This window comes from Cavia porcellus, unplaced genomic scaffold (genome assembly GCF_034190915.1).
Source record: "Cavia porcellus strain 051 isolate PalLab524CR breed Dunkin Hartley unplaced genomic scaffold, mCavPor4.1 scaffold_9, whole genome shotgun sequence".
NCBI lineage: Eukaryota > Metazoa > Chordata > Mammalia > Rodentia > Caviidae > Cavia > Cavia porcellus.
In genome coordinates this window covers 91,757,690-91,777,149 of record NW_026947492.1, presented here as the reverse complement: position 1 = coordinate 91,777,149, position 19,460 = coordinate 91,757,690, and the positions used below count along the sequence as shown (strand labels likewise).

Genomic DNA, 19,460 nt, shown 5'->3' with positions numbered 1-19,460 from the left:
CTCAAAGCATTTTTGGTCAATGAAGTGAATGATCCCCAAAAGCGACAGCAAAGGAAGAAGCCACAAACAAAGGGAAAAAACTCCAAACAGTAGAAAGATACAAGGGATAGGAGAAAAAGTGTTTCTTTGCCGTGAAGATTTTCATGTCCTCTGTTTGCCACAAGGATTCTTACTCCATCCTTCTGTACCTGCTTTGGCATCCCAAAGAGCATGCCTTCCATGTCCTCCTCCATGAGATCCTTATCTTATTGTTTCTGGTTGAACTGAGCCACTGGGAAACATTGTCAGGAGACCGATGGGCAAGAGGAGAGAGACTGGGGTGTTTGCACCTCACTGCTCTTCGTAGGGTGCTTGGATTAGCAGTGATAGTGCTGCTCCCCACTTTGTCATCTGCTACAACTTCATATGTGACTGCACTCGCTCTGGGGAATGGTTTTTCCTTTATCTTTTAAAATTTAGAGCTGAAAATAATACATCACGTTCTTTATGAAGGGTGCGCAACTATTCATTGTTTCTTTCTCTTAACTCTTCTCATCTCTCTTTTTTTTCTGTTTTTGTTTTTGTTTTGTGAAACAGGGTCTCCCTATGTAGTACAGGCTGGACTTGAGTTCACTTCATAACTGAGGCTGGTCTCCAACTCACAACAATCTTCCTGCCTCAGCCTCCCAAATGCTGTGATTACAGGCATACACTACCATGCTCTTCTCATCTTTGTAAATAGTCAACCAAGACAACACTCTTCCATTATTCTAGTTTGAACCAAATTTCTCATCCTGGCCCTTCTGAAAAACGCAAAGGAGAATGACTTTGATAAGGCAGTAAAACAATAAATATTGGGTATCTAGCAGTTGAGTTTTGGGCAACAAACATGTTGTGTTACCTCAAGTTTTACATGAACATAAATGACAGCAGTGTCCCATGATGAATAGTCAGGATAAAAGGAAGAACACAGCAAGATGCAAGGGAAAGGAAGAAAGGTCGACTTGACCTCATTTCAAACTCCTGCAATTGGGTCTTCCTGCCTTCAATTTGCAGACAGAAGCTTTTGTCTGCTGTCTTTTGCTGAAGGAAGCACCATGTCCTCCTGGGCATCTCACCACAGGATGAAAGGACCAGTGTGCAGACTCAGAAAATATTTACATTGGAACTGTTAATAGTCCTGTTTATACCCTTCCTTACCGTTCTGCCATGCTTCTGTTCAGCGTTGGAGAGACAGCCATTCTGAAGAAGAAGAGCCTTTCTCAGGATGAGTGGCAGCCCAATACACTTCTTTGATCTCAATCAGAAGATGATTTCAGGAGCTGAAGTAAAAACCGGAGAGCAAGTAATACATATCAAGATTCTAGACAGGCTCTGTGACTTCCTGTACAGGGACTAAAAACAAATCAGACACCAAAGCCATCTGAGATGAGACCTCTCATACTGTCACTTACTCATCATTCTCTGCCATCCTGTCATGCCCTATCAGTAATCGCTCTTCTGGCCGTTATTTGCCAACTGAAATCCTACATAGTATGATCAAGCAATGAGAGCCTGCATGGTGGAGCTTCACATAATCCACTCATTACTCATGCAAGGCTCACCATGGGCTTGACTCCTGCTTATAGTTTTGGGAGTTTCTTTATCATAGCAGTAAGACAATCCTGTGTAGTCGTTAATTTCAAATGACAATGAAATAAATGTATGTGAGGTCAAAATTTCCTAAATCCCAGTCTCTGGTGGCCACTGCTTGCTACCTTTACCATGTTCATTTGTTCTATTTCTATAGCTCAATACACTCACATTTCAATTTTTAATTTATCAGTATCAACCAGTGGCTCCTTATATAATCTGAAGTTTTTAGCACTCATATCACTTCCTTCTTTTTTCTTCACCCATCTCTGAGATTTGCTGTTTATTTTGATTTAGCTGAGATGTTCAAAATTAATAATAGGAAATGTCTCTAAAGACTTCTTATACCTCATGTTACAGTAATTTGGGGCTATTCATCTTCCTTTTTTATTTTAGCAAGACAGGGCTTTCATGTGAAATGTATCCCCAACCTCCTCTTTTTTTTTTCCAAATCAGGAAAGCCTCACTAAGTTCCAGGCTTACAAAGTTTTCCAGGTGGGGCTCAAACTTGTGATCCCCCCACCTCAGACTCCCAGGGTGCTGGGATTATAAGAATGAGCCGCCACATCCAGTTATTGTTCTTTTATTTCTTTTTTTCTACCCAGGATTGAACTCATGATCTTGCACTTGCCAGTCAGGTGCTTACACCACCGAGCTAAACCCCCAGCCCATCAGCTGTTGTTCTTAATGCAATCTGACTTAAAAGCAGAGTCCGACTTGAACTTTGCAGTAACATATTATGAGGTTTTTTGGTTTGTTTGTTTTTAAGTCATTTGCTTTTTCCTGAGGTTCATGTGATTGATGGCTCTGTCCCCGAGGTGATAGTACCAAGAAGTTCTGTGGAAACTTTTAGTGTGGGATCTTGTGGGAAGGCCTCAGGTCATGGAGGGTCCTCTCAGGTCAGTTCTCACATGACCCATAGAGCGGCGGGGAGAGGGTTATTGTAGAGGAACAAGCTGCACACCGCACAGCTCTCTATGACTCCTGGCCAGTAAAGTGATCCTTTCTCTTCTCATGCTCCTTCCACTGGGCATGGGGACATTCCAGAATTTATGTTCTACTATTTGAACTTTCAGCCTCCAAGCCTGTGAGCCAAACAAACCTTTTTCTTTCATAAATGCCCTGTGTCTTTTATTCACTCTAGTAGTGAAAAGCTTCTAATATAGAAACTATCTTAAGAAAATATTCAGAAATAGTCTTCAACCAGTTAACAGCAAATATGTGATACGTACCTTGCTATGACCTGAACTGCTCTCACTTGATTTTCACATGTGGAAATGCTAATCCTGCTACTCAGAGTATCAGTATGCTTTGAGATGGAGGCTTTGAAGAGGCACTAAGTTAAGATGAAGACATTAGGGTAGGCTTTATCCAACATGAGAGGAGTCCATATGAGAAGAGGGAGTCAGGGCACATATATCCTGAGGAGAGGTCATAGGAAGACAGAAGGAGAAGAGGAACCCAACTGCAAGCCCAAGAGAGAGACCTCAAATGAAACCATAATGGATACAAATGCATAACTCTATAAAATTGCTAAATTTAAAAATTAGTCATGCTTTCAAATGCTGGCAAGGATTTGGGAAGACAGTATTTTCATACATTGCTGATAGAAAAGTAAAATGACTCACCTTGTTTAGAAAATCTGCATGTTATGACAAAGTTAAATGTGCATGTCCTACACAATCCAAAATTCAAGCCCTGGTGCATGTCCCAGAGAATGGGAAGTTATGTTCAACTAAAAGCTTTCACTCAGGTGTTTATTGTAGTAACTGGAAACACCCAAATGTCTATCCACTCATGATTATTGAAACAAAGCTTTGTACTTCCTTATAATGGGATATTGCTTTGCAATTTTAAGAAATCAACAATAGGAGATTCAAAATCACTGACTAGAGCTGCCCAGAACTCACCTGGTTATCCACAAAGAAAAACCACAATAGCAAGTATGCAGCTGAATTTTTATACAAATGATCTTTTTTTACATCAGTGAGAGAGGTTAGAAGCTTGGAAGTCTCAGAGACCTAGGAAAACAGCATAGTTAGAAAAATAAAATATCCAGTTGCCTAGTAGATGAGGGACAATGAGTCTCCCATTTGTAAGTATAAAAGTAAAAAAGAGTCCCATAAAACTATCAGTTCAGACATTGGTAATCTGGCTATTGGGTAGTTTCACAATCCTCACAGCCTTGCAGCCCGCTTAGGTTAGGAGCCTGAAATCTGCAGTGACCTAACTTTGGAAAAGGATCTCATGTCTCCCAGGGTTTCCAGCCAGTACTGATGTTGAGACGTGAGCTACAGTTGGTCTGGACTCCTCTATGAATCTGGAACTCCTTCCTGCATATTCTCAACCCTCGACATGGCGATAATAGCAGAAGACAGCAGCCTCACCAACCCAACTTGGTCCAGCAAAGTACTGTGACCTCAGACCCCTGAGTGACCTGCACAGACAGGGATGGGTGGTAGGACACTCTCCAGAAGCAGGAAATGAGGTCATGTCTCCTCTGAGACCAAGGGTGTAACCAGCCACGGTACGTCAGTTCTGGGAGAGAAGGAAGATGTTCGTGTGGTTCCTCTCACCTTTATCCCACTCACGACACTCAGAGGCCCGTTACTGACAGAACAGGAAGAGAACACTGCCCTCCCTACTGCTCCCGAGGCATCCTGAGGAGGCCTTGAGCAACTCCCTGGATCCTGCTGTAACTGTGAGGGAGGCTGGAAAAAAGCTCTAGCTCGGCTATAGCCATTTCCTGTGCCTGTGCGGGCCAGGAGACATGAGAAGACCTTTGACAAGCCGAAGGAGTGAGGCACACATTGAGGGACTTTGCTGCCAGTTGGACTGTCTTGCTAGAATTCTTGTTAAAATATTTTTAAATGACACATAATAAAATTATACGTATATATATTCATAGTGTATAGTACGGCATTTTGATGCACATGCACAATATGCAATGATCATATCACTATAACTCATCTGTCACCTCAAATATGCAGCTTTGTGTGTGTTGGGGATATTCAGAAATCCTATTAGCTGTCTTGAAATATTCAAATAATTGTTTTCAGCCACAGTTGCTACAGAGCATCCAAGTTACTTCCCCTACCTCCCGCAACTCTGTACCCATTTATAAACTTTTCTTTGTCACTCCCTCCTCTGCACTCTCTCGGGGTCCAGTGAACTCTGCTACAGTCTCTACTTCTTAGAGGACAATTTTTTTTGTACAAAGAGAAGTAACATGATACAGAGAAAAACATTCAAAAAGGAATAAATATGTGAAAATATCTTCTATGTCTCTTACTCTTAAAAAAACCTAATAGTATGTTCAAAAGAGTAACAGCAGCAATACTGAATAACGACAGCTTATGGATGAGTGACAGATGGATGACGTTAATGTTGGAAGAGTAGAACAGAAGAGTTGGAAGTACTCTGTTACAGTGGTAATGCACTATTCGTGAACAAGTGTACTGTTAATTGAATGTATATTTTGATCAGTTGAAAATATATAGTATAAATTTTAGGGTAATCACTAAATACATTTTTTTTTAAAATGTAATGAACATGCTGAAAGAGACAAGAAAAGATAATCACAGAAAATGTTTGGTTAAGCCCATAAAGGCAAAAGAAGATGGAATACAAAGATAAAGATAATACATAGAACATAGTTTCACATAGGGTAGACTGACTAATAATAATCAATTTAAATGTGAATGATCTAAAATATCAATTATAAGACAAAGGCTACTGGACTGGTTTTGTTGTTGTTAGTGTTGTTAAAGAAAGTAATCTAACTTGAAGATGACGCCAAAAAGAATCTTAAAGACATAGTATATTAAAATAAATATAATACCAAACTAGTCTTAATCTAAAAACAAGAGAAAATTTACTAATTTCAGAACTATCATACTTTGTAGCATGCAAAACTATCTGGAAATATAAATGATCAATTAACCCCGTAGCAAACATAATAATTTTCATGTGTATTACCCTACACAGTGAAAAAACATACAAGTAAAGCCATGATATAAATGCAAGGATAAAGAGATTAACCCAATTCATTTGAGGTTCTAACACTCTTTTAATAATTATCAGATCCAGCAAGCAAAAAAAAAAAAAAAATCAGTATAGAGTTGAATTAAAAAGCCCCATCAATGAACTGGATCTGACTGGTATCCAAGAATTTAACCCAGTAATAACAATGAATATTATCAAGTCCATAGGAGCATCCATCAAAATCAACACTAGGCAGGCAATAAGACAAACCTTAAAAACTTAAAAAAATAGAAATCACACAACTTTTTTTGAGACTACATGCAATCAAGACACCCATAACAGAAAGATAGCTTCAAAAAAATCCCAAAACATTTGAAAGTTAAATGACAACACTTCTAAGAATAATAAATATGAAAGAGCCCTCCCCATAAATGAGATTTTTTTAACTAAATGAAAAATTTTTTAATTATCAAAATTTTTGACACGCAGTAAAAATAGTCCTTAGAGAGATATGATAGAAGAGAATGAGATTAAAATGATTTAATATAAATGTCTAGGATTTACCTCCTCTGCTAGAAAAAAAAGTGCATTTCAAGGTGAATGCTCAAAAGAGAGCACTGAAAATTAGCAAGGAAGACATGGGAGCCCTGATAGGCCCAGAAATCCAGGGTGACAGAACAGTTAGCGGAACAAGCACATCAGAAACTGACTCCAAACCCACAGGTAAAAGGAACTCTAATTTTGTAGAGAAGAGAGTAAGTGAATAACCCCAGCACACCCTGACTCCATGGATGTTGGTTGCTTAGCAACTCTAACTTCTAGAGAGATATACAGCTATGAAAATATTAGAGTCACTAAGGGAAATATCTAGAGTATTCATGGTAGTTTTGCTATAGAGACAGTGTAGCTGTATCATGTGGCCCTGGGGCTGCACAGACATTCCACTACCCTGGTAAAAAGGACAATATGCAGCTGTCCTCTGGAGTGCGACTGTGACTCCAGGGCCCTAGCCTACTCTGTACAGGATAAGTGACTCAAGACAGCAGAATGATGCTATCCCAGGACCCCAGAAGTGCTTGCCCCCTGGGATTGGTGTTGGTCCACCCAATTGTTGACCATTGTTACCCAAAGCAATGTTATTGCAGCTAGACCTGAGTACATCCATGGGGCTGCACAATGGCCTTTCTCTAATACTGTCCCTGCCCTACTGCTACAGCCTGCCCACTAGGACATATGTTTCCCTATCAGGCTAAGAATGAAGACTCAATGGCCCTGCAACTGATACCATTGATTAGAGCCAAAGAAGATAAACAGAAAATACATTATGGTGTCCAACTGGAATCAAGCCAATGTAGCCTACTAAACCAGTTTCCAAAAGCATATCTTTAGCAAAAAGCCTCTTATTGTGAAAATTGCCATTAAAAAGTGGAATAGAGAGCTATTGATCTAACAGATGTCAGCATAGAGACACAAGTAATATGAAAGTCAAAGTAACATGATGCCACCAAAAGAATACAATAATTGTTTAGCAACAAAACCCAAAGACATGCTTATTTGTAAAAAGTCTAGTGAAGAATGCAAAGAATGATTACATGGAAACAATGAAATACAAGAGAATACGCATATACCTCTCAGTTAAACTAAAAAAGAGTTCATGATAAAAATTTTAAAAATTCAACAGAGGATAGAAATCTTGAAAAAAAGAACCAGAAAAAAGTCTTAAAACTGAGAATGCATTAAGTCAAACAAAAAAATTCACGTAAAATCTATAGTAGGCTATATCAAGCAGACTAAGGGATATCTGAACTTTTGTAATTGCACCTCAACTTGTAGTTGAAATCAAAAAAGAAATTATAAAAACTCTTTGAAACAGATGGAAATGGAAACACAACATAGGTCCCTCCAAAAGGTGTTCAGCAAAAGCAGAGATAAGGTTCTATGGATAAATACCTACACATTTCACAAATCAAGATTTCAAGCAAACAGCCTCTCAGTGCATCTTGAGGAACCAGAAAAGCAGGAGAACAAACAAACCCAAGACAAAATAGTAATAAAGATCAGAGCAGACATTTAAAAATGGACTAAAACATAGTACAAGAGATCCTCAAAATGAAGGATTGGCTTTTGAAAAGACAAATAAATTCTACTGACTTTTAACTAGACTAACCAAGAAAAGATACAAGGGATGAAAACGGAGATGCTACAAATGATAATACAGAAATAAAAATAATCACTAAGGCCTAAAATCAACAAATTGGAAAAATTTATATACATGAATACATTTCTGGACACAACTGAGCTACCATACTGAATTACGAAAACATAGGATAGCTCAACAAAACAACTAGGAATATTGACATTAAGTCACTAATTTAAAAAAAAATCCCAATAAGGAAAAACTTTTTTGGGGTATCTAGTCACTTCAGGTAGCTTCACTGCTGAACTGTATAAAAGACAATACATATCAATTTTTCTGAAACATTTCAAAAGACTGAAAAGGAGAAAACTCTTCCAAATTCTGTCAGCATTATCTACATACAGAAGACAGAAAAGAACAAAGAAAACTATAAATATCTATCCTGACCCAAATAAATGCAAAAATCCTCAGCAAAATACTAACAAAGTAAATTAAGCAGTACAGCAAAAAGGTCACCTATCATAATCATTTATTCCAGGGGTGCAAAGATGGTTCGACATTTGAAAATCAATAAATGCAATTGTACATTTTATCAACAGAATGGAAGATAAAATTCTTTCATCATCTTAGCAGATGCAGAAAAAGCATTTGACAAAATTCAACATACTTTTATTATATAAATCCTGAATACATTTGGTGTGAATTTAATGGACTTCAGTATGACAAAGGCTATCCCTAACAACCACTTTCAACATGGTATGAAATGGAGGGAAAGCTCAAAGTGTTTCCTGTAACACCTGAAGCAGGACATAGCTGTCCAGTCTTCTTCCCGCCTATTCCGTACACTTCTGCAAGTCTTAGCCAGAGCAATTAGGCAAGAGAATGGAATGAAAGGCAAATAGGAAGGCAGAAATCTGTGTCTGCAAGTGTTATAATATGACTTCATATTTGGAAAAAGTTTAAGATTTCACCAAAAGAAATTAGAACTAATAAATTCAGTAAGCCACAGTACACGAAATCAGCACACAAAATTAGCAAGATTTTTATATACCACTAATGAGATTTCTGTGAAAGATTTTATGAAAGAAATTCCATTCACATTAGCTGCAAAATAAAGAAAACACAAATCAACTAAGGAAGTGAAAGATCTCTACAGTGAAAATCACAGAACAGTAATGTAGAAAGTAAAGGGGAAGACACACAAGAAAAAAGAACTCCCGTGGTCATAGACTGGAATAGTCTATACTGTTCTAGTGTACATAACCGAAGGAAATTTACAAATTTAATAGAGTCCCCTTTAAAATACTAGTGCTGCTCTTCACAGCACTTGAAAAATAATCTTGGAGTTCAAAATAAAGCACAAAAAACTCAAAATCAAAATCAATCTTGAATAAAAACAAAACCAGAGACATTGTAATACTTGATTTCAAGACATTGCAGAGCCGTATTAACCAAAACAGCCAGGTACTGGCAAAAAAAGAAAAAAAGTCAACATATACAAAAATGGAGCAGAACATAGTCCCCAGGAATAAAACCATTCAGAAATAAATCTACATATCAATAGCCAACTGATTCTCAAATCAAGGTACCAAAAGCACGCACTGGTGAAAGGGCTGAAAGGGTGAAAGGGCCGCCTCATCAATACGTGATGGTAGAAAACGGTACTGAAGTGCAGAAGAGTAAAAGTTGACCGTTACCTTTCATTACATATAAAAATCAACTCAAAGTGCATTAAAGAACTGAATGTAGAACCTTAAACCTAGAGAGCTGTTTTTAAAAAACATAAGGAAAATATTTTTGTAACAGGAATTGAACTCATGACCTTGTGCTTGCCAGGCAGGCACTTGTGCCACTCAGCTAAATCCCCAGCCCCATAAGGAAAATTCTTATGTCTAATAATAGAAATAGAAAATTTGATTTCCTCTGGGAATAGGAAGAGTAAATAGGTAAGGCAAGAGAATTTTCAGAGCTATAAAATATTTTGAATAGTGATTGGAATTTATTCATATAGATGCATGAATTTGTCAAAACACAGCAATTGTCAGTCTATCATCTTTACAGATCTTTCTCAGTTCACTATGCCTCAATTTTTTAAAAAATTAAAAATATCAAAAACATTTAAAATGAATGTATTATTTTTATACAATAAATAACTTAAAATATTTCTGTGTAATTTTTCTAATTAAATAAATATTGTGAGTCCTTGCAAATACAGGAGAATACTGACATACATTCCACCATCTGGAACAAGACGGTTAAATCCCATGGAAACCTGTCATATGGGGACCCCGGGTGATAGACAGACAGGCAAGGGAAAGGGAAAGGAAAGAGCAGGAACACATCTGGGTCCTACTGGGGGGGCCTGCGAATGGAAGCCACACTAAGTCACTCCACTTTGAACCTTAAACATGATGGGCATTGACTTATCTGAGTCTCAAAATTAACACTGATCAAAGTTGAAAATAGTGACAGTAATAGATTTAAACCTGACCCAGGTGTGCCAAAAGCGAGATTTTAACACAGGCTTATCTTAAATGTATGAGTTGTATTTATTCTTTAAGTTATTAGCCTTTATTCAATAAACACTTTCTAAGCCAGGGAGATAGTCTAAGCTCTGGGAAAATTACAGAGTGTTTCTTTCTGGCTAGGTTAAAATTTCTTCCAATATTGAGGAAAGATTGTAGGAAATATAAAAAGAAACTTGTCAAAATTTTAGCCTTCATTCTGTCAGGCACTGTGACGAGAAAGAAATGTGCAGACTCTTCTGGCACTATTTTCAGCCTTTTGCTGAAGTAGGGATTTGCCCAAGGTGGAAAGAGTCCTGGACCCAGAATTTGCTAGTTCACAAGGGACTGGGGGGAGGCCTAGAGACAGTGTTTGTTTAACAGGCACTGCCTCACTTAATCCCCAGTGGATAATTATTATGCAAACTGTTCTAACATCAGTGGCCAAAGATGAGAGAGAGTAAGAACATCTCCCTGACAGAGGCAAACATGGCTCTCAGAGAAAAGCTGTCTAACCAAAGCAAAGGCCCTTCACCACTGCCTTATCTACCTCTCACATATCTAGGTTTCCCTGAGGACAGCGTCTCCACGTCCATCCTCCTCAGTGGTGTCGCAAAGCCCTCTGAAAAACCAGCAGGAGGGTCTGCAGCCCCTGAAGCCTTTGCCTACAGGAGCTACAAAGAAGTAAACGATGGGTTGGAACAGCTGTTAAGCACAGGACTGGGCAGAGGAAGCCGGAAAAACATATCAGCAGGCCGGATCAGTATTCACCTGAGTACACAGTAACATGAACCTCTGAAGGTCTAAGAGTAGTGCAGAGGAGAAAGACATTTTATGAGCCTGACCATTCCATAAACCCTGGTCAGTGGCATCCGCCAAGAGCAAGGGAGGATCCTGACTAGGAGGGCCAGGTGGGACCTGGAAGGAACCACAGTTAGCACAACCAGCCACCTGGTTTGATGAATTAAAAGTCTAACACCAGTCCTCATCAAATTCCTTAAACAGGAAACCCCTATGGTCGTCTTCCAAGAGGCTCAGCCACAGGGACAGAACTCAGAGCAGGGCACACATGATAGCAGATGTGTTTTGGGGGCAGTGGAAGTGATACCAGATGGGCCACAGGAAAAACAAGCAGCTAAAGATGTTCACGGTAAAGTTTCTGTGTTTGTAAATGTAGATGGAGTGGGAAGACGCTGATGAAATTTAGCAGGCTATCTATGATGTGGCAGCAAGGGAAAGGAAATTCTGCCATAGCCAAGAGGAGTACGGGCATAGAGAAAGTGATCCTGTACTTGCAGAACCCAGGATCCTGGACACAACTGTGTTCTGTATCTACCCAGCTAAGACAATGGTTGGGGGTCACCAAGCTCAAGATCAGGGTGCCTTTGTAAAAATATGGTAGAACATCCTATTCCTCATCAAGAACTGCTGAATCCATGCAGAACCCCTCCTCTGGTACCTGGGGTACACAAACAAGACTTGTGCACCTGCTGTATGATCACGTTAGAGGATTATGGTTAGACTTATGGTTAGAGGGTTAGGGTTAGGGTTCGGGTTAGGGTTAGGGTTAGAGGCTAAGGATAGGGCTAGGGTTAGAGTGTTAGTTTTAGGGTTAGGGTTAGGTTTAGGGTTAGGGTTAGGGTTAGAGGGTTAGAGGTTTAGGGTTCGGGTTAGTGTTAGGCATATGTTTAGCGTTAGAGGGTTATTGTTAGGATTAGGGTTAGGTGGCTACTGATGATTGCTGTCATGTGTCTACCAAAATACAGACCTGTACTTACATATGGGAAGGTGATGGAAGACAAAAATATGTGCTCTCTGGGTGTAGAGAGGGCAACTCATCCTAATAGCAAGGAAGACAAGCCCATGACCCACGGAGCACATCCGAGGTGGGTACAGTACTACCAATAACGGAGCTCAGGGCCCAGAATCCAGATGTCCTGCCTGTCTTTGAAAAACTCCAGTCAATTCAGGCTACCCATGGCTCACACAAGCCAGAAGCATCTGAGGGAGAGGCAGGAAACTTGGGGCACGAGGGGCTGGAAACATCTATTCCATGCTATCTGTTCCTACAGCCCTGCTTGGCTTGAGAAGAATATGGAGGAAACTCATAACCTCTGTTGTTTTCCCTCAGGGTACCTCAATCTTTTTATTCATGGCACTGAGCACAGTTTTAAACTGTGATTTTTCTTTTGTCCAGACCTGCTTGGTATTTGTTGTTATTCACTGTCATATTCCCAACCTCTAACAAGATCTTGTAGTAAAGTAATACTCTCATATTTATCTCAGGAAGAACCAGGCATTGAATGAATACCAAAGTCATCCGAACCACACGTGAAGATGAATTCGAAAAGCAGCCTGATCTCCTGGATCTGTCCGGGACTGCCACTGTTCTTCACACCCTTGTTTACTGTGTAATGAGCTCCCAAGAAAGGGTGCACTGTGTCATGGGGTGTAAAGGGGGATTAAGTGTAGCAACTGTTCACTTTTGCCAACAGTCTACCTCCTCCTTTCTCGCATTAACTGAGGGAGCTCTGTTGGCGCCCTATGACCAGGTCAATGAGAAGTGGCAGAGTCATGCACAAGCCCTTGGATTAAATCTCCTGCTCCTGTTCTTCTGTCTGGAATGCTGGTGCTGCTGGGAGCCATGTAGGATCGTAAATCTGAGGACGCATCTCTGGGAATGAAAACGGGTTTAGTGAATTGAAAGGATCCCTGGCATAGAGCACCCAGTCTAGGTTTAATAATCGTTCTTTCTGGTGCAAGAGACTGTGGACACAAGTGTCTCTTATACAGTTGAACCTTGTGAGCCTTTGACTTTTATCCATATCCAACTCTGAAGTAATGATCACCACAGCAACAGTGTTAAAAAGCTAGGACACTAGATTAAAAGGTGAAAACAAATGAAAAGTAAAACAAAATGGGAGGATGTACATGAGAAACTGATCTAGTCACACTTAGAGATGGTCTCACAAAATATGAGGAATGGAGAAGCTAGAGGGAGAAAGAGTTTGCCCATCCACGTTCACTTCACATCCCCTCTTCCCACCCTGTTCTGCATCCTGGGAGGAGACAGTCATGTTCTGTCAATGGGATAGGGACATTTCTCTCTGTCTCCTAGTTACATATTGACAGGATCTGGGAGAACAATAGGGCAACAAATTGGGAGGTTTTAATTTTCTGTCTCTCTGCTACACTGTAAGGTAAAAATGCTATCTATCTGGTGGCCCTGTCCCAAAACCACAGCTATCATGTCAGCCAGTTCCAAATTATGATAATCACTATATTCTATTATCTTTTAAACTTCAGTGATGCTAAATATCTCCTCATCACTTCCTATTACTTACATGGATGGGGAAAGTTTCACCATCATCTATAACTTGCCCCAAGCCTTAGTTGTTGCTTGATTAAACTATTACATTTTAGGCCATTTATATCCAGCTTTACTCACAGAACTTTGGGGAAAGCATGCATGTGCCTATCTTGCTTCCTAGATTAAGGAAAGCAGCATAATTCCTACTATCTCAGCAAATTTAAAGGACTGGAATGAAGGGTAGATGGGGAAAAGGTCCAAGCGAAGGAAACAGTCATGAGTCACAGTTTTCAAATAGCCTGCAGTCCAGTCTGCCAGCCCTCAAAGTTGTCAGAAGGGAATTTCCATCTCCCCTCTGTCCTGCTGGAGTGCCTGTGATTCCCTGGGTGCTCCAGTCCCAAGCAAAAAGATGAAGATTTGAGCTAAAAGGTAAAGGGAAACAGTGACTTCCAAAGTAAGGTCCTGATAAGTCTTACCTTTCTTCCATTCTTCTTGCTGGAGCTGATAAGATGACCTGTGCTGAAGAGAAGTGTGTCTTGGGCTGACACTCTACACAGGACATTGCTTTGCCCCGGAGAGTTTCCTGCAAGGGCTGGGGTGGACCCTGATGCTTCAGGCAGTCTTATCAAGATGCTTGATAGTCCTGTGATTTCCTGTCCAAGACCAACTGGCAAGTGAGTGTGGAGCCCCTTAAGTCATGCTCCTCATGAGACATCTTTCAGGAATTGGTCTGATTCTACTCTGATCTCTCAATCTCTGCCCATATCTGCCTTGTCAGGTTCCCCTCCCCACAAGCAATTGTAATTTTAGACGTTTTCATACAGTGCCAAACAATGAGATTCTGATGGGAGCCTTTGTAATTGACAATAAAGAATAACTTTTCAATTGACATTTAAAGCCTCAATGGTGTTATCTACTATTTATCTTAGTAGTCATGCATGCTTATTTGCATGTTCTTTAAAACTGACACAGAAAAGCATCAGAAAAAAAGGTGAAAGTCTTTCTAAATTTTAATTTCAGAATCAGCAACTTCTTTAAGTTTTTCTTTCAGTTCTTTCTCAATCATGACTGTAGCTCCAAATAACTAGTAAATAGTAAAAGTGACAAATGAATGACAGTATTATTTTAAGAAATTAGATAGAGGAGCTAGGTATATCTTGTTGTACAGTAAGTGTACTGTCCATGAAGTGGTTATTTGAAAGTTGACTTAGTTTTGACTATATATGAAAACTCTGTTATTATAGAATTGACTTTGAGTTGAATTTGAAGTTACTGTGTACTTCAGGCTAGGCTTGAACTCACTGTGTAGTCAGGCTGGCCTCAAACTCATGATGATCCCCCTGTCTTGGCCTCCCAAGTGCTGAAACTACATATGTGCGCCACCATACCCAGCCTACTCATATGTATACTCTTAAAAGATATATAATGGGTACATTAGGACAGAAAAAAAGAATCATGAGATGCTCAACTGAACCAGAGAAGGCAAAAACAAGGTAAAGAATAGCACACAGTTGTGTACATAGCTGATATCAATCTACATATATCACTTGCAGTGTCAATACTCTGAAACAGTAGTGATGCAACTATGGCCCACATGTTGTTTTTCTTTTAAGACAAAATATGTTAATATATCAGTTTTTTCTAAATTAAAGCCTCCATATTCAGGTTTAATTGCAATGTTGGTACTTTAAGATAAATACGTTTTGGGTCACAGTTTGGGCATTCATCTCTAAAAGTTTCTAATCACTGTTCTAATATAGAACATAAAATCAGAGACTCATAATGAGTTTTTAAAAGTATACTTAATTATATGCTCTTAGCAGAAATCTACTTTAAATATAAAGAGATAACAGTTTACAAATAAAGTGATGGAAAAATATGTACCATCCTAACAATAATCAAAAGAAAGTTGGAGCAGCTATATTAATTGGATACAAAATAGGAATCAAATCAGAGAACACTATCCAATATAGAAAATCATGATAAAGAACTCAATTCTTCAAGAATGTGGATGTGGGTAACATTATAAAAACAAAGTATTTGAGGAAAAACTGATAGAAATATAAGGATAGATATATATTTTGCCTTATCATAAACTACAATAATTTGCTATTGTTGTTGTTATTATTACAACAAACCATTATCTATTTGTTATTGTTTCTATGTAGACATTCCCCAAAGCCTCAAGTGCTCATAATAAGGACTATGGGGAGGTGATTGGATCATGGGGATGTAATATTCACTGATGAGTTTATAGCTAACTGTATGTAATGTTGGGAAGTGAAGCCTGGTGGAAGAGGTGGATCACTGAGGCATGACCAGGAAGGATCCATCTCCCTCCTTTCCTAGCATGCAAATTAGAAAATAATACTCCTTTTATAACAATTGGAAAACAGCCAACTCAAAGAAGAGCAAAAGATTTTAACTGAATCTTCATAAAAGAAGATGCACAGATAACAAAGAAATATAGGAAAAATGTTTATTGTGACTATAAAATTGTGAGTAAAAAAATTCAATGAGCTTCTACAGCATACTTAATAGAATGGCTAAAAGTCTAAAATACTGGTAACATTAAATTCTTCTCAGGATGTGAAGCAACAAGAACATTCACACATTGCTGATGGGAGCACTTTAGAAGATGGTCGGGAAGCTTCTAATACTAAACACAGGCTTGACACACTTAACACATTAAACACATCAGTTCACCAGTCCTAGCCCTAGGAATTTACTCAAGTGAACTGAAAGACTGCCCGCCCAAAATTCTGTACACAAAGTTTGTAGCAGCTTTAGTCATCATTGCCAAAACTTAAAAACAACCAAGATGTTCTTCAATAGGTGAATGATTAAACAAACTGCAAAATATCCATAAAATGAAATATTGCCACCTATTAAAAATGAACTATGAAACTATGAAAAGACAATGAAGTCTCTTGAGTTTGTACTGCCAAGAGGAAGAGCTTAGTCTAAAAGTGTTATTTACTTTATGATTATAACAAATGAAATTCTGGAAAAGACAGAACAGTGAGTCTGTGGAAATCTGATGGGATAGAGGTAGAATAGGTGGACTAGAAAATATTTTAGGGTATTAAAATGGTGGATTTGTGTTAATGTCTTTTGGTAAACTACACTGAATTGTGAGAGTTAATACAAATGGTAACTATAGAGTTTAGTTTAGTCTAGTGTATTAGTACTGCAAAATATAAATATACTACACTAGCATAAAATGTTAAGACAATAATAGGAAAGACTATATGAAAAGGATAGGACAGAGAATAAAAGAGAATTCTGAATTATTTGTGTAAATCTAAAATTGTATTAAAAACAGCTTATTGGACCAGAGCTATAGCTCAGTGGCACAACTCCTTCCTGGCAAGCACAAGGTCGTGGGTTCAATTCTGCATACCAAAAAAAAAAAGGCTTACTAAATAATGAAACAGTTAGCAGTCAACAAATATAGCAAAAGATGCTTAGTCATTAGAACAATGCAAATGAAATCACAGTGAAATACTATTTCATTCCCATAATTGGGATTTTACTAACATGGTGTATTCATTCACCAAAACACGGATTGTACCCTTATTATCTGTGCATATCACTCACTCAATTATCCTCTGTTAAAATATACAGCAATTATTGAAAGATGTGCCATTTATAATTAATGTGCTATTTCTTTTATCGAACATACACAAAATATGTATGTGTAATTAACTACTAAAATAAATGTGAACTCTTGCAAGTGAAAGGAAAATTGGCATAGATCACATCCTCAGGAGTGGTCTGATAGGCTCCTTAGAAACCTTCCATGAGACAACAGAGCCTCTAGAAAGGAAGAATAAGGGCAGAAGACAGCAAAGGTAGAGGAAAGGGAAGGGCTGGGAGTCTAACGAAGAACACGAGGAAGGAAATCGCAGGAAGACACTGTGGACATTGACTCATTCGGTTATAAAACTTAACTTCGTACTTATTTGCTAAAGTTAAGAATGATGAAAGCAATGAATAAAACACAGAGATCTCAACTAAATAGAGATTTAACTTAGAAATGCATCAGGTTTATTTACCCATTAAATCATTAAATGTTCAATAAACATTTATTAAGCTACTGAGATAGTTGAAAGTGTGCTAAATTAAAGGAGACTAACATGATGGGACAAATCTGTTTAATTCTTGTAATATTATTCAGACAAAAGTTACACAGAATAAAAAATCAGAAGCTAATCAAAAACACAAATTTTCTTTAGTCCTTGTCCAGTGCAGGGACCAAAGGCATCGAGACCTTCCCTACACTGCTTTCAGCCTCATGCTGGAGGAGCTCCAAGCTCAAAAGCTCCAAGCAGTGATGGACCCCAGAATTTGCCAAACCCTCAAGGGTGTGCGGTGAAGCCCCTCCTGAGGCTATTCCAGTGACGCTGCAATGAGTGTGTGTTTTACAGACCCTACCTCATTTAGTCCTCCCAAGGACGGTTACTATCTTAATAGTATCTTAATAAGTTTAAGGTCAAGTGACCAAGTGATCAAAGCAAAGGCGTTCAGCAGCCTGGAGAGGCTAACAGAGGTGCCGAGGGACATTGGAAGCTGCTCTCCCAGGAGCTGGTGTTGTGGAGATTGCCAGAATGCTTCAGACTTTTTAACTGAATCTAAGAAAATTTGAAAATAGCTTTGCGACTGTAAAAATGGAAGCTGCAGCAAGGGGAATTCAGCACCAACGCATCAACAAAGAAGACAACCAGGGTGAGGGGAAGGAAATCTTCCTGTTTCTGTGTTTCCTGCGGGAAAACAGATGATCACAATCCCTGTAAGTCTGCCTTAAAGTTCAAAGTTTTGTGTACTACTCCAAGTAAGTACGTCATCATGGATGCTGCAGGTGCAGTAAAACCTCAGTGCTGTGTGGATATCATGAGGTATCACAGAGATGTTCCCACGTGTCACCATGGTGCAATAGACAGATTCACTCTCCAAATTTCCTAGCAAAGCCAGAGAAAGACTCAGGAAGGAAAGAAGTGGTTGTTACTCTTCTCCCATCTGCAAAAGAACAACAAAAGGGAGAAAAGAGGGAAAAAAGAACAAAGGAATATTGAACTGAAGCTTAATTTAGCAGTCATTTCAACCGGAAAAACTAGGTCCCGGGTCCTCAGCCTCCTTTACTAATGGTCTTCCTGGGAGAGGTGCACGTTGCAACCCTGATGCTGCCTGTGCTGGGGGACACGGGATCGCTGGTGCCGCTCCACTTCCATTTCAGTGTGAATCAAAAATTTGTGGCTGTTTATCTCTTAGGTCTTATCACAGTGGCTATACTTAGAACATGAGCAAGGATTTCAGCTGACTTCTGAAATAAATTTATCTTAAATAAGAACATGGACTGCCTTTCTCTATTTCACTCCACTAATGCAGCATGAACTATTGGTTTCAATAATGATAAATGTATGGTGTACATTTTAAATGACTCTATAATTTTATTGGGAGGACTCCAACACCTCATGTTACACACAGTAAGGATGACTCAGAGTGACACTTAGGAGATTATCGGATGAAATTCTTTTTATATCTATGATGCAAAAGACTTTAAAACATTATTGTTATTTTCTCATCTTTTTTAAATTAACTTTGATTAGTAGGGATCATGGGTCCTTCAAAGTTAAAGCCCTCAAAGAGCAAACTGTCCAAAGAGTTGGTGTGGTGTTTTAAAACAACAGTTTTATGGTTAGTGTGTAGAGGGTTAAAAAGGGGGGGGGAAGAACATGGCAGACAGATAGCAGCAGCTACGGAGGCTTTCTGCAAGACCCAGCTTAGAATCCAGGAATGGTGAGGAGTGAGGAATCCTAAGCAAGAGGAGATATACCCTGCTGACACAAGAATGAACTGGGCTGAGAGAAACCAACTGGGAATGCAATCCTGGTGCTATAACAGGAACAGATAA

General features: G+C 38.9%; 1 pseudogene; it reads left to right on the top strand.

Moving 5' to 3' along the window:
- Window positions 1-3,966: 3,966 nt before the first annotated feature.
- LOC100726438 (motile sperm domain-containing protein 1-like) lies at window positions 3,967-18,849 on the top strand (annotated as a pseudogene).
- The last annotated feature ends 611 nt before the right edge of the window (window positions 18,850-19,460 follow it).